The sequence below is a fragment of the Triticum aestivum genome, chromosome 7A (assembly GCF_018294505.1).
Source record: "Triticum aestivum cultivar Chinese Spring chromosome 7A, IWGSC CS RefSeq v2.1, whole genome shotgun sequence".
Classification (NCBI taxonomy): Eukaryota; Viridiplantae; Streptophyta; class Magnoliopsida; order Poales; family Poaceae; genus Triticum; species Triticum aestivum.
Window position 1 is genome coordinate 130412444 of NC_057812.1, and position 16748 is coordinate 130429191.

The window sequence follows — 16748 nt, forward strand, 5'->3', positions numbered from 1 at the left end:
AATATCTCATGCTCCAACTTCGTCACATAATGGTTCACCATATGTGCATGCTACAGGAATCACAAACTTTAACACAAGTATCTCTCAAATTCACAACTACTCCACTAGCATGACTCTAATATCACCATCTTCATATCTCAAAACAATCATAAAGAATCAAACTTCTCATAGTATTCAATGCACTTTATATGAAAGTTTTTATTATATCCCTCTTGGATGCCTATCATATTAGGACTAAATTCATAACCTAAGCAAATTACCATGTTGTTTAAGACTCACAAAATAATATAAGTGAAGCACGAGAGTTCATCAATTTCTTCAAAATAAAACCACCGCGTGCTCTAAAAGATAGAAGTGAAGCACTAGAGCAAACAACAAACTACTCCGAAAGATATAAGTGAAGATCAATGAGTAGTCAAATAATTATGTAACTATGTGAAGACTCCTTCTCATAAATAAATTCAGATATTAAGTACCTTATTCAAACAGCAAGAAAAACAAAATATAAAATGACATTGCAAGAATAGCACATATCATGTGAAGAAGCAAAACCTTAGGCTCAACCAAAACTGACCGGTAGTTGTTGAAGAAGAAAGGTGGGATGCCTACCGGGGCATCCCCAAGCTTAGACGCTTGGGACTTCTTGAAATGTTAACTTGGGATGCCTTGGGAATCCCCAAGCTTGATCTTTTGTGTCTCCTTAATTCCTTTCATATCGCAGTTTCCCTAAATCTTAAAAACTTCATCCACACCAAACTCAACAAGAACTCATGAGATAAGTTAGTATAAATCCGTGCTAAACCTTATCATTCTCTACTGTAGAAAATCACTAAAATTATAATTTGACATTGCATACTAAATGCCTCTGCATATTTAATACTCCTATCATCAAATAGAATCATCAAACAAGCAAACATATGCAAACAATGTAGTCATAACAGCAATCTGTCTAAACAGGATAGTCTGTAAAGAATGCAAGAGGAATCATACTTATTTAACTCCAAAAATTATGAAAAATTACCACACTGTAGATAATTTGTTGTTACTCATTGTGTTAAAATTTCAAGATTTTATCATGTTCTCACTATTCACAAATATTCAAAACATAACAGCAAACTTTCTGTTTTTAAAACATCAACATATGGACTTGCAAAATAAGCATGGTAAAGGCTATACTTGACCTTTTTATTGAAGTAAAAGATGCAAAATATTAATCTAAATAACAGCAAGCAAATCCTAATAAAAGAATGACGCTCCAAGCAAAACACATATCATGTGGTGAATAAAAATATAGCTCCAAGTAAGGTTACCGATGAACGAAGATGAAAGAGGGGATGCCTTCCAGGGCATCCCCAAGCTTAGGCTCTTGGTTGTCCTTGAATATTACCTTGGGGTGCCTTGGGCATCCCCAGGCTTAGGCTCTTTCCACTCCTTATTCCGTAATCCATCGAATCTTTACCCAAAACTTGAAAACTTTACAACACAAAACTTAACAGAAAGCTCGTAAGCTCCTTTAGTATAAGAAAGCAAATCACCACTTAGGTACTATCAAGACAAGATTCATAATTTTTATCACATTAATCCTACTTTAACCTATCTTTTCTACAATTTATATTAAGCAATATAAGCCATAGAAACTAGAAAACAAGCAAACTATGCATCGAGAACAGAATCTGTCAAAAACAGGACATTCTGTAGTAATCTGTAACTCTCGAATACTTCTGTAACTCCACAAATCCTGAGAAATTAGGAAGTCCTAAGAAATTTGTTTATTAATCTTCTGCAAAAAGAATCATTATTTTATTGCGCTTTTGTTAAAAATGAAAACTAATCTCTTGGTCGCAAAAGTTTTTGTTTTTCAGCAAGATCAAATCAACTATCACCGTAAGCCATCCCAAAGGTCTTACTTGGCACTTTATTGAAACAAAAGCTATAAAACATGATTAATACAGTAGAATAATCATGTGAACACGCAAAAACAGTAGGTATAAATATTGGGTTGTCTCCCAACAAGCACTTCTCTTTAATGCCTTCAAGCTAGGCATGATGATTTCAATGATGTTCACATAAAAGATAAGAATTGAAACATAAAGAGACCATCATGAAGAATATGACTGGCACATTTAAGTCTAACCCACTTCCTATGCATAGAGATTTTGTGAGCAAACAATTTATGGGAACAAGAATCAACTTGCATAGGAAGGTAAAACAAGCATAGCTTCAGGATTTTCAACACATAGAGAGGAAACTTGATATTATTGCAATTCCTACAAGCATATATTCCTCCCTCATAATAATTTTCAGTAGCATCCTGAATGAATTCAACAATATAACTATTACATAAAACATTCTTTTCATGATCTACAAGCATATAATTTTTATTACTCTCCACATAAGCAAATTTCTTCTCATGAATAGTAGTGGGAGCAAACTCAACAAAATAAGTATCATGTGAGGCACAATCCAATTGAAAGTTAAAATCATGATGACAAGTTTCATGGATATCATTATTCTTTATAGCATACATATCATCACAATAATCATCATAGATAGGAGGAATTCTTTCATCATAATAAATTTTCTCATCAAAACTTGGGGGACAAAAAATATCATCTTCATTAAACATAGCATCCCCAAGCTTGTGGCTTTGCATATCATTAACATCATGGATATTCAAAGAATTCATACTAACAACATTGCAATCATACTCATCATCCAAAGATTTAGTGCCAAACATTTTAATGCATTCTTCTTCTCACACTTTGGCATAATTATCGTAATCCTTATATTCACGAAAGATATTAAAAAGATGAAGCATATGAGGCAACCTCAATTCCATTTTTTGTAGTTTTCTTTCATAGACTAAACTAGTGATAAAACAAGAAATAAAAAGATTCGATTGCAAGATCTAAAGATATACCTTCAAGCACTCACCTCCCCGGCAACGACGCCAGAAAAGAGCTTAGTTGACGGGGTGTTAGTGCCGCTTACTTCGCCTCCCCGGCAACGGCGCCAGAAAAGAGCTTGATGTCTACTGCACAACCTTCTTCTTGTAGACGTTTGCTACCTCTTGAGCACTGCATTGGTTTTCCCTTGAAGCGGAAAGGGTGATGCAGCAAAGTAGCGTAAGTATTTCCCTCAGTTTTTGGGAACCAAGGTATCAATCCAGTAGGAGGCCGCACACAAGTCCCTCGCACCTACACAAACAAATAAATCCTCGCAACCAACGCGATAAGGGGTTGTCAATCCCTACACTGTCACTTACGAGAGTGAGATCTGATAGATATGATAAGATAATATTTTTGGTATTTTTATGATAAAGATGCAAAGTAAAATAAATGGCAAAGGAAATAACTAAGTATTGGAAGATTAATATGATGGAAGATAGACCCGGGGGCCATAGGTTTCACTAGTGGCTTCTCTCAAGAGCATAAGTATTTACGGTGGGTGAACAAATTACTGTTGAGCAATTGACAGAATTGAGCATGGTTATGAGAATATCTAGGTATGATCATGTATATAGGCATCACGTCCGAGACAAGTAGACCGACTCCTACCTGCATCTACTACTATTACTCCACACATCGACCGCTATCCAGCATGCATCTAGAGTATTAAGTTCAAGAGAACAGAGTAACGCTTTAAGCAAGATGACATGATGTAGAGGGATAAACTCATGCAATATGATATAAACCCCATCTTGTTATCCTCGATGGCAACAATACAATACGTGCCTTGCTGCCCCTAATGTAACTGGGAAAGGACACCGCAAGATTGAACCCAAAGCTAAGCACTTCTCCCATTGCAAGAAAGATCAATCTAGTAGGCCAAACCAAACTGATAATTCGAAGAGACTTGCAAAGATAACCAATCATACATAAAAGAATTCAGAGAATATTCAAATATTGTTCATAGATAAACTTGATCATAAACCCACAATTCATCGGTCTCAACAAACACATCGCAAAAGAAGATTACATCGAATAGATCTCCACAAGAGAGGGGGTGAACTTTGTATTGAGATCCAAAAAGAGAGAAGAAGCCATCTAGCTAATAACTATTGACCCGTAGATCTGAAGTAAACTACTCACACTTCATCGGAGGGGCTATGGTGTTGTTGTAGAAGCCCTCCGTGATTGATGCCCCCTCCGGCGGAGCTCCAGAAAAGGCCCCAAGATGGGATCTCGTGGATACAAAAAGCTACGACGGTGGAATTAGGGTTTTCGCTCCGTATCTGGTAGTTTGGGGGTACGTAGGTATATATAGGAGGAAGGAGTACGTCGGTGGAGCAACAGGGGGCCCACGAGGGTGGAGGGTGCGCCTGGGGGGGGGGGGGTAGGCGCATCCCTACCTCGTTCCTTCCTCGTTGATTGCTTGGCGTAGGGTCCAAGTCCTCTGGATCATGTTCGTTCCAAAAATCACGTTCTCGAAGGTTTCATTCCGTTTGGACTCCGTTTGATATTCTTTTTCTGCGAAACCCTAAAATAGGCAAAAAACTGCAATTCTGGGTTGGGCCTCCGGTTAAAAGGTTAGTCCCAAAAATAATATAAAAGTGTATAATAAAGCCCAATAATGTCCAAAACAGAATAAAATATAACACGGAACAATAAAAAATTATAGATACGTTGGAGACGTATCAAGCATCCCCAAGCTTAATTCCTGCTCGTCCTCGAGTAGGTAAATGATAAAAATAGAATTTTTGATGTGGAATGTTACTTGGCATAATTTCAACGTAATTCATCTTAATTGTGGTATGAATATTCAGATCCGAAAGATTCAAGACAAAAGTTCAATATTTACATAGAAATAATAATACTTCAAGCATACTAACTAAGCAATTATGTCTCTTCAAAATAACATGGCCAAAGAAAGTTATCCCTACAAAATCATATAGTCTGGCTATGCTCTATCTTCACCACACAAAGTATTTAAATCATGCACAACCCCGATGACAAGCCAAGCAATTGTTTCATACTTTTGGTGTTCTCAAACTTTTTCAATCTTCACTCAATACATGAGCGTGAGCCATGGACATAACACTTTAGGTGGAATAGAATGGTGGTTGTGGAGGAGACAAAAAAGGGGGAAGATAGTCTCACATCAACTAGGTGTATCAACGAGCTATGGAGATGCCCATCAATAGGTATCAATGTGAGTGAGTAGGGATTGCCATGCAGCAGATGCACTAGAGCTATAAGTATATGAAAGCTCAACAAAAGGAACTAAGTGGGTGTGCATCCAACTTGCTTGCTCACAAAGACCTAGGGCATTTTGAGGAAGCCCATCATTGGAATATACAAGCCAAGTTCTATAATGAAAAATTCCCACTAGTATATTAAAGTGATAACATAGGAGACTCTCTATTATGAAGATCATGGTGCTACTTTGAAGCACAAGTGTGGTAAAAGGATAGTAGCATTGTCCCTTCTCTCTTTTTCTCTCATTTTTTATTTGGGCCTTTTCTTTTTTATGGCCTTTTTTATTTGGGCTTCTTTGGCCTCTTTTTATTATTATTATTTTTCGTCCGGAGTCTCATCCCGACTTGTGGGGGAATCATAGTCTCCATCATCCTTTCCTCACTGGGACAATGCTCTCAAAATGATGATCATCACACTTTTATTTACTTACAGCTCAACAATTACAACTCGATACTTAGAACAAAATATGACTCTATGTGAATGCCTCCGGCGGTGTACCGGGATATGCAATGAATCAAGAGTGACATGTATGAAAGAATTATGAACGGTGGCTTTGCCACATATACAATGTCAACTACATGATCATGCAAAGCAGTATGACAATGATGGAGCGTGTCATAGTAAACAGAACGGTGGAAAGTTGGATGGCAATATATCTTGGAATGGCTATGGGAATGCCATGATAGGTAGGTATGGTGGCTGTTTTGAGGAAGGTATATGGTGGGTGTATGATACCGACGAAAGGTGCGCGGTATTAGAGAGGCTAGCAATGGTGGAAGGAAGAAAAGTGTGTATGATCCATGGACTCAACCTTAGTCATAAAGAACTCATATAATTATTGCAAAAATCTACAAGTTATCAAAGCAAAGTATTACGCGCATGCTCCTAGGGGGATAGATTGGTAGGAAAAGACCATCGCTTGTCCCCGACCGCCACTCATAAGGAAGACAATCAATAAATACATCATGCTCCGACTTCATCACATAATGGTTCACCATACGTGGATGCTACGGGAATCACAAACTTTAACACAAGTATTTCTCAAATTCACAACTACTCGACTAGCATGACTCTAATATTACCATCTCAAAACAATTATCAAGTATCAAACTTCTCATAGTATTCAACACACTCATAAGAAATTTTTTATTAATCTTGAATGCCTAACATAATTAAACAAATTACCATGCTGTTTTGTAGGACTCTCAAAATAATCTAAGTGAAGCATGAGAGAACAATAGTTTCTATAAAACAAATCCACCGACGTGCTCTAAAAGATATAAGTGAAGCACAAGAGCAAAAACTATATAACTCAAAAGATATAAGTGAAGTGATGACCCACAAGTATAGGGGATCTATCGTAGTCCTTTCGATAAGTAAGAGTGTCGAACCCAACGAGGAGCAGAAGGAAATGATAAGCAGTTCCCAGCAAGGTATTCTCTGCAAGTACTGAAATAAGTGGTAACAGATAGTTTTGTGATAGGATAATTTGTAACGAGCAACAAGTAACAAAAGTAAATAAAGTGCAGCAAGATGGCCCAATCCTTTTTGTAGCAAAGGACAAGCCTGGACAAACTCTTATATAGAGAAAAGCGCTCCCGAGGACACATGGGAATATCGTCAAGCTGGTTTTCATCACGCTCATATGATTCCCGTTCGGTACTTTGATAATTTGGTATGTGGGTGGACTGGTGCTCGGGTACTGTCCTTACTTGGACAAGCATCCCACTTATGATTAACCTCTATTGCAAGCATCCGCAACTACAACAAAAGTATTAAGGTAAACCTAACCATAGCATGAAACATATGGATCCAAATCAGCCCCTTACGAAGCAACGCATAAACTAGGGTTTAAGCTTCTGTCACTCTAGCAACCCATCATCTACTTATTACTTCCCAATGCCTTCCTCTAGGCCCAAATAATGGTGAAGTGTCATGTAGTCGACGTTCACATAACACCACTAGAGGAGAGACAACATACATCTCATCAAAATATCGAACGAATACCAAATTCACATGACTACTAATAGCAAGACTTCTCCCATGTCCTCAGGAACAAATGTAACTACTCACAAAGCATATTCATGTTCATAATCAGAGGGGTATTAATATGCATATAGGATCTGAACATATGATCTTCCACCAAATAAACCAACTAGCATCAACTACAAGGAGTAATTAACACTACTAGCAACCTACTAGCACCAATCCCGGACTTGGAGACAAGAATTGGATACAAGAGATGAACTAGGGTTTTGAGAGGAGATGGTGCTGATGAAGATGTTGATGGAGATTGCCCTCTCCCGATGAGAGGAGCGTTGGTGATGACGATGGCGATGATTTCCCCCTCCCGGAGGGAAGTTTCCCCGGCAGAACAGCTCCGCCAGAGCCCTAGATTGGTTCCGCCAAGGTTCCGCCTCGTGGCGGCGGAGTTTCGTCCGAGAAGATGGCTTATGATTTTTTCCCATCGAAAGACTTCATATAGCAGAAGATGGCCATCGGAGGGCCACCAGGGGGCCCACGAGGTAGGGAGCGCGCCCAGGGGGGTAGGGCACGCCCCCACCCTCGTGGGCAGGGTGTGGCCCCCCTGGTGAACTTCTTGCGCTCAGTATTTTTTATATATTCTGCAAACGTCTTCCGTGAAGTTTCAGGACTTTTGGAGCTGTGCAGAATAGGTCTCTAATATTTGCTCCTTTTCCAGCCCAGAATCCCAGCTGCCGGCATTCTCCCTCTTTATGTAAACCTTGTAAAATAAGAGAGAATAGGCATAAGTATTGTGACATAATGTGTAATAACAGCCCATAATGCAATAAATATCGATATAAAAGCATGATGCAAAATGGACGTATCAACTCCCCCAAGCTTAGACCTCGCTTGTCCTCAAGCGAAAGCCGAAATCGAAAAATATGTCCACATGTTTAGAGATAGAGGTGTCGATAAAAATAAAATACGGACATGAGGGCATCATGATCATTCTTAGAACAACAACTTATATAATTCTTGTCATATGATTTCTTATGCTAGAGTAATAATTCAATCACAATTTCAAGTATGAATCGTAAACTTCATTGAAAACTAACAAACTATAATCTCAGTCATTGGAGCAATTGCAATTTATCATAACATAGGAAAGAGTCAATATATAAGAGCTTTTCAGCAAGTCCACATACTCAACTATCATATAGTCTTTCACAATTGCTGACACTCACGCAATACTTATGGGTATGGAGTTTTAATCGGACACAGAGAAAGATAGGGGCTTATAGTTTTGCCTCCCAACGTTTTACCTCAAGGGTAATGTCAACAATAATAGTTCATGAAAACTCACATCCAATTAGCCATATATACCAGGATCTTTCCAACATACTGTGCTTGCCAAAGGATAAAATGTAAAAAGGAAGGGTGAAGATCACCATGACTCTTATGCAAGGTAGGAGATAAAAGTAAAAGATAGGCCCTTCGCAGAGGGAAGCAGAGGTTGTCATGCGCTTTTATGGTTGGATGCACAAAATCTTAATGCGAAAGAACGTCACTTTATATTGCCACTTGTGATATGGACCTTTATTATGCAGTCTGTCGCTTTTATTTCTTCCATATCACACGATCGTATAAAGCTTATTTTCTCCCACACTAATAAGTCATACATATTTAGAGAGCAATTTTTATTGCTTGCACCGATGACAACTTACTTGGAGGATCTTACTCAATCCATAGGTAGGTATGGTGGACTCTCATGGCAAAACTGGTTTAAGGGTATTTGGAAGCACAAGTAGTATCTCTACTTGGTGCGATGAATTTGGCTAGCATGAGGGGGAAAGGCAAGCTCAACCATGTTGGATGATCCATGACAATATAATTTATCTCAGATGTAAGAAAACATAACCCATTACGTTGTCTTCCTTGTCCAACGTCAACTCTTTAGCATGTCATATTTTAATGAGTGCTCACAATCATAAAAGATGTCCAAGATAGTATATTTATATGTGAAGACCTCTCTTTCTTTATTACTTCCTATTAATTGCAACGATGACCAAAACTATGTTTGTCAACTCTCAACAACTTTTATTCATCATACTTTTTCTATGTGAGCTCATTACTCTCCATAAGATCCACATGATCTCTTTGTTTCTTTTTATTTCTTTCTCTTTCTTTTATTCCCTTAGGATCATGGCAAAATAATCAAGCCCTTGACTCAACACTAATCTTTATTATATAGCTCACGGACTCGATTACATAGAAGAATTATAAAGCAAAACTCACAACTAGATCATACTAAGACTTTTATTCTACTAGATCAAGATATCACCAAAATGATCAAACTAAGAAAAATAGTAAATATAGAAGTGATGGTGATACGATACCGGGGCACTGCCCCAAGCTTGGCAATTTCCAAGGGGAGTGTCCATACCCATGTGATTATGTCTCTCTTTTCGGGGATGGTGATGTGATATTCTTAGTGATGATGCCCCTCAGGATACGATTCTCCTCCTCGAGCTTATTGACTTGCTGCTTGAGGTCCATTATTTCCTTTCGGAGTTTTCCTGTAATAGCCAAAGCTCCCTGCACCCAAGGGTGTTGCATAGCTGCAGGAGAACCAGTGACACTCTTTTGCATATTCTCATAAGAAAGAAATCTAACATCGGAAGGGATAACTGAATTTGGAATAGCCGAGCTCTGAAGTTCTCTCATTGTGAATCTAGCTCAGAAGCGGGAAGTGACTTCTCGATCCTCTTCCATGGCATCTATCCTCTTCAATTCAGCCTCCATATCTTCCTCTGTTGCTGGCCCAAAGAGGTCAACATTGTTGTTTGTCATTGATCTCGATGCCGGATGAGACACCCGACTCTCTCTGACTGACTCTTGCGAAGACATCTTGCTCTAATCTACAGCAGAAACAACTCAAAACACAAACAGAGGATAATTGTGTGACACGGGAGTCAAAACCCCCGGGAGATTATATAATGAATTTTTACCGACCAAAATACGTGTCGTGTACGAAAACGGAGTCCGGAGAGCACACGAGGTGCCCACGAGGTAGGGCGGCGTGCCCTCCACCCTCGTGGAGGCCTCGTGCCCTTCCCGGACTACTTCTTATTTTTCTATTTTTCTAAATATTCCAAAAAGGAGAAATATTGCCTTAAAAACTGTTTTGGAGTCGGTTTACTTACCGTACCACATACCTATTCCTTTTGGAGTCTAAAACGTTCCGGAAAGTGCCCCTTATGTATTCCTCCGGGGTTACGGTTTCAATAACATTGGTTTCAACATTTATGGGATTACCTGAGATATAATGTTTGATTCTTTGACCGTTCACCACCTTCGGATTTGTGACTTCGAAGTTGTTGATTTTTATGGCACCGGAATGATAGACCTCCTCGATAATGTAAGGACCTTCCCATTTAGAGAGAAGTTTTCCTGCAAAAAATCTTAAATGAGAGTTGTATAGCAATACATAATCACCTACATTAAACTCACGCTTTTGTATCCTTTTATCATGCCATCTTTTAACTTTTTCTTTAAACAACTTGGCATTTTCGTAGGCTTGGGTTCTCCATTCATCGAGTGAGCTAATATCAAATAACCTCTTCTCACCGGCAAGTTTAAAATCATAATTGAGCTCTTTAATAGCCCAATATGCCTTGTGTTCTAGTTCGAGAGGTAAGTGACATGCTTTTCCATAAACCATTTTATACGGAGACATACCCATAGGATTTTTATATGCAGTTCTATAGGCCCATAATGCATCATCAAGTTTCTTGGACCAATTCTTTCTAGATCTATTAACAGTCTTTTGCAAAATTAATTTGAGCTCTCTATTACTCAATTCTACTTGACCACTAGACTGTGGGTGATAAGGAGATGCAATTCTATGATTAACATCATACTTAGCAAGCATTTTACGGAAAGCACCATGAATAAAATGTGAACCACCATCAGTCATTAAATATCTAGGGACTCCAAATCTTGGAAAAATAACTTCTTTAAGCATTTTAATAGAAGTGTTATGATCAGCACTACTAGTTGGAATAGCTTCTACCCACTTAGTAACGTAATCAACAGCAACTAAAATATGTGTATATCCATTAGAGGAAGGAAAAGGTCCCATATAGTCAAAGCCCCAAACATCAAATGGTTCAATAACAAGTGAATAATTCATAGGCATTTCTTGACGTCTACTAATATTACCAATTCTTTGACATTCATCACAAGATAAGACAAACTTACGGGCATCCTTGAAGAGAGTAGGCCAATAAAAACCAGATTGCAATACCTTATGTGCAGTTCTATCTCCAGCATGGTGTCCTCCATAAGCTTCGGAGTGACACTTGCGTAGGATCTGTTCCTGTTCATGCTCAGGTACACAACGTCTAATAACACCATCTACTCCTTCTTTATAAAGATGTGGGTCATCCCAAAAGTAATGCCTCAAATCATAGAAGAACTTTTTCTTTTGCTGGTATGTGAAACTAGGTGGTATAAACTTAGCAACAATGTAATTAGCATAATCAGCATACCATGGAGCAGTATGAGAAGCATTTATGACATTTAATTGCTCATCAGGAAAGCTATCATCAATAGGAAGTGGGTCATCAAGCACATTTTCTAACCTAGACAAGTTGTCTGCAACGGGGTTCTCAGCTCCCTTTCTATCAACAATATGTAAGTCAAATTCTTGTAGCAAGAGAACCCATCTAATAAGTCTAGGTTTAGCATCTTTCTTTTCCATGAGATATTTAATAGCAGCATGATCAGTGTGAATAGTTACTTTAGAATCAACAATATAAGGTCTGAACTTATCACAAGCAAATACAACTGCTAAGAATTCTTTTTCAGTAGTAGCATAATTTCTTTGAGCATTGTCTAGGGTTTTACTAGCATATTGAATAACATTTAATTTCTTATCAACTCTTTGCCCTAGAACAACACCTACAGCATAATCACTAGCATCACACATAATTTCAAAGGGTAAATTCCAATCAGGTGGCTGAACAATAGGTGCAGAGATCAATGCTTTCTTAAGTATTTCAAATGCTTCTACACAATCATCATCAAAGACAAATGGTATATCTTTTTGTAATAAATTAGTCAGAGGCCGAGAAATTTTCGAGAAGTCCTTAATGAACCTCCTATAAAATCCGGCGTGACCAAGGAAACTTCTTATACCTTTGATGTCCTTGGGACATGGCATCTTTTCAATAGCATCAACCTTGGCTTTATCAACCTCAATACCTCTTTCAGAAACTTTGTGCCCCAAGACAATACCTTCATTAACCATAAAGTGGCACTTTTCCCAATTCAAGACAAGATTAGTTTCTTCACATCTCTACAAAACTCGATCAAGGTTGCTCAAGCAATCATCAAAAGAAGATCCATAGACGGAGAAATCGGTCCATGAAAACCTCACAAATCTTTTCACATAAGTCAGAGAATATAGCCATCATGCATCTTTGAAAGGTAGCAGGTGCATTACATAAACCAAAAGGCATACGTCTATAAGCAAAAGTACCAAAAGGGCAAGTAAAAGTAGTCTTTGATTGATCCTTGGCTGACACAGGTATTTGAGAGAAACCAGAATAACCATCTAGAAAGAAAAATGTGTATGTTTGGATAATCTTTCTAGCATTTGATCGATAAAAGGTAAGGGTAATGATCCTTTTTAGTGGCCTTATTTAATTTGCGGAAATCAATTACCATCATATAACCTGTAATAATTCTTTGAGGAATCAATTCATCTTTATCATTAGGAACGATAGTGATACCTCCCTTCTTAGGGACACAATGGACAGGACTTACCCACTGACTATCAGCAACGGGATAGATTATACCTGCCTCAAGGAGCTTTAGTATTTCCTTTCTTACCACTTCTTTCATTTTAGGATTCAGCCGTCGTTGATGATCACGAACTGGTTTAGCATCTTCTTCCAAATTTATTTTATGTTGACATAGAGTGGGACTAATGCCCTTAAGATCATCAAGAGTATACCCAATAGCAGCACGGTGCTTCTTCAGAGTTTTCAATAATCTCTCTTCCTCATGCTCTGAAAGGTTAGCACTAATAATAACAAGATATATCTTTTTCTCATCAAGATAAGCATATTTAAGAGTATCAGGCAACGGTTTAAGCTCAAACACGGGATCACCCTTGGGTGGAGGAGGATCCCCTAGGATTTCAACAGGCAAATTGTGTTTCAGAATAGGTTCCTGTTTAAAGAATACTTCATCTATTTCCCTTCTTTCATTCATAAACATATCATTTTCATGGTCTAGCAAATATTGTTCTAAAGGATCACTAGGAGGTACGGCAATAGAAGCAAGACCAATAATTTCATCCTTACTAGGTAATTCTTCTTCACAGTGTTGTCTACTAAATTTAGAGAAATTAAATTCATGAGTCATATCATCTAAACCGATAGTAACAACATCCCTTTTGCAATCTATGGTAGCATTAACACTGTTCAGGAAGGGTCTACCAAATATAATGGGACAAAATCTATCTTGTGGGGAACCAAGAACAAGAAAATTAGCAGGATATTTAGTTTTCCCACACAAGACTTCAACATCTCTAACAATTCCCATTGGTGAAATAGTATCTCTATTGGCAAGTTTAATTGTGACATCAATATCTTCTAATTCAACAGGTGCAATATCATGCATGATTTCTCTATATAGGCTAATAGGTATTGCACTAGCACTGACACCCATATCACATAAGCCATGATAACAATGATCTCCTATTTTAACAAAAATAACAGGCATGCCTACCACATGTCTAGGTTTATCTTTAGCACAAGGTTTAGCAATTCTAGCAGTTTCATCATAGAAATAAATAACATGCCCATCAATATTATCAGACAAGAGATCTTTAACAATAGCAGTATTAGTTTCAACTTTAATTTGCTCAGGAGGTGTATAAGTTTTAATATTGCTTTTATGAACCACGGTTGAAGCTTTAGCATGATCCTTTATCCTGACAGGGAAAGGTGGTTTCTCAACATAAGAAGTAGGAACAATTGGATCATTATAAGTGACAATCTTTTCTTCAACTTTAATAGGTGCAGCTACTTTTACTTCTATGGGAGGATGATATTTAAACCACTTCTCCTTCGGGAGATCAACATGAGTAGCAAAAGATTCACAGAAAGAAGCTACTATCTCAGAATCAAGTCCATATTTAGTGCTAAATTTACGGAAAACATCGGTATCCATAAAAGATTTAACACAATCAAACTTAGGTGTCATACCTGACTCCTTACCTTTGTCGAGGTCCCAATCTTCAGAGTTGCATTTAATTCTTTCCAATAAATCCCATTTGAATTCAATAGTCCTCATCATAAAAGAGCCAGCACAAGAGGTATCAAGCATGGTGCGATTGCTATCAGAAAGCCAAGCATAATTTTTTTGAATAATCATTTCTCTTGAGAGCTCATGATTGGGGCATGAATATAACATTGATTTAAGCCCCCCCCCCCAAGCTTGAGCGATGCTTTCTCCTTTGCGAGGCCAAAAATTATATATATAATTGCGATCACGATGAACAAGATGCATAGGATAAAACTTCTGATGAAATTCCAATTTCAATCGTTTGTAGTTCCATGACCCCATATCATCACATAGCCTATACCATGTCGATGCATGTCCCTTCAAAGATAAAGGGAAGACCTTCTTCTTAACAACAACTCTGGGTACACCTGCAAGCTTAAATAATCCACAAACTTCATCCACATATATTAGATGCTCATCAGGATGCTTTGTTCCATCTCCTAAAAAAGGATTAGCAAGCAGTTTTTCTATCATACCCGAAGGAATTTCAAAGCAGACATTTTCATTTTCAGTAGGTTCAGTAGGTTCAGGAGCAACTCTTTGCTCTACTGGTTGGGGTGAAGATACCCCGAACAAGCCTCTCAGAGGATTACTTTTCATAGTAACAAGTGACAGTAAATTTCAGCACACAATATAAATTTTTCCTTACCAAATTCCCCCTACCAAAGGCGCTTCACTCCCCGGCAACGACGCCAGAAAAGAGTCTTGATGACCCACAAGTATAGGGGATCTATCGTAGTCCTTTCGGTAAGTAAGAGTGTCAAACCCAACGAGGAACAGAAGGAAATGATAAGCAGTTTCCAGCAAGGTATTCTCTGCAATTACTGAAATAAGTGGTAACAGATAGTTTTGTGATAGGATAATTTGTAACAAGCAACAAGTAACAAAAGTAAATAAAGTGCAGCAAGATGGTCCAATCCTTTTTGTAGCAAAGGACAAGCCTGGACAAACTCTTATATAGAGAAAAGCGCTCCCGAGGACACATGGGAATATCGTCAAGCTGGTTTTCATCACGCTCATATGATTCGTGTTCGGTACTTTGATAATTTGGTATGTGGGTGGACCGGTGCTTGGGTACGGTCCTTATTTGGAAAAGCGTCCCACTTATGATTAACCTCTATTGCAAGCATCTGCAACTACAACAAAAGTATTAAGGTAAACCTAACCATAGCATGAAACATATGGATCCAAATCAGCCCCTTACGAAGCAACACATAAACTAGGGTTTAAGCTTCTGTCACTCTAGCAACCCATCATCTACTTATTACTTCCCAATGCCTTCCTCTAGGCCCAAATCATGGTGAAGTGTCATGTAGTCAATGTTCACATAACACCACTAGAGGAGAGACAACATACATCTCATCAAAATGTCGAACGAATACCAAATTCACATGACTACTAATAGCAAGACTTATCCCATGTCCTCAGGAACAAACGTAACTACTCACAAAACATATTCATGTTCATAATCAGAGGAGTATTAATATGCATATAGGATCTGAACATATGATATTCCACCAAATAAACCAACTAGCATCAACTACAAGGAGTAATTAACACTACTAGCACCAATCCCGGACTTGAAGACAAGAATTGGATACAAGAGATGAACTAGGGTTTTGAGAGGAGATGGTGCTGATGAAGATGTTGATGGAGAATGCCCTCTCCCGATGAGAGGGGCATTGGTGATGACGATGGCGATGATTTCCCCCTCCCGGAGGGAAGTTTCCCCGGTAGAACAGCTTCGCCAGAGCCCTAGATTGGTCTGCCAAGGTTCCGCCTCGTGGCGGCGGAGTTTCGTCCGAGAAGATGGCTTATGATTTTTTCCCATCGAAAGACTTCATATAGCAGAAGATGGCCACCAGAGGGCCACCAGGGGGCCCACGAGGTAGGGGGGGCATGCCTAGGGGGTAGGGCGCAACCCCCACCCTCATGGGTAGGGTGTGCCCCCCCTGGTGAACTTCTTCCACTAAGTATTTTTTATATATTCTGAAAACGTCTTCCGTGAAGTTTCAGGACTTTTGGAGCTGTGCAGAATAGGTCTCTAATATTTGCTATTTTTCCAGCCCAGAATCCCAGCTGCCGGCATTCTCCCTCTTTATGTAAACCTTGTAAAATAAGAGAGAATAGGCATAAGTATTGTGACATAATGTGTAATAACAACCCATAATGCAATAAATATCGATATAAAAGCATGATGCAAAATGGACGTATCATGAAGCACATAGA